The 329-nt window shown below is 36.8% G+C and overlaps 1 protein-coding gene across 1 annotated transcript in view; it reads left to right on the forward strand.

Annotated features, from left to right (window-relative positions):
• Window positions 1-329, forward strand: part of LOC119590794 (colorectal mutant cancer protein-like) — a 157,596-nt gene that overhangs the window by 137,535 nt on the left and 19,732 nt on the right. The gene's annotated exons all lie outside the window — the stretch shown is intronic.

Consider the following 329-nt stretch of genomic DNA (forward strand, 5'->3'; position numbering starts at 1 on the left):
GATTTTTCCCCATGTCGATCTAAAATATTTCTCGAATCAGTCTTGAGAAAAAGGACTTTTTTTATTTCGTTTTCTTGGCGTTAATGAATACAACGTTCTTTTCACTACGGGTTCCGTAAATGCAAGTGTAAGTAAGTATTCCTTTCTTATTACCGATGTTTTTGGGGAAATTGTGTGCTGCAAATCCAACTCCTTGTTCGGAGTCTGGAATATACATCATAATGTGTTAGGTCAGGAGAGTTTCAACATAAGAATTTCTGGTCCTTATTATTGTTTATATTATTCCGAATTGATTTTCTTCCGCGACGGAGATGACAACCTCCTCGCCA

The sequence above is a fragment of the Penaeus monodon genome, chromosome 27 (genome assembly GCF_015228065.2).
Source record: "Penaeus monodon isolate SGIC_2016 chromosome 27, NSTDA_Pmon_1, whole genome shotgun sequence".
NCBI lineage: Eukaryota > Metazoa > Arthropoda > Malacostraca > Decapoda > Penaeidae > Penaeus > Penaeus monodon.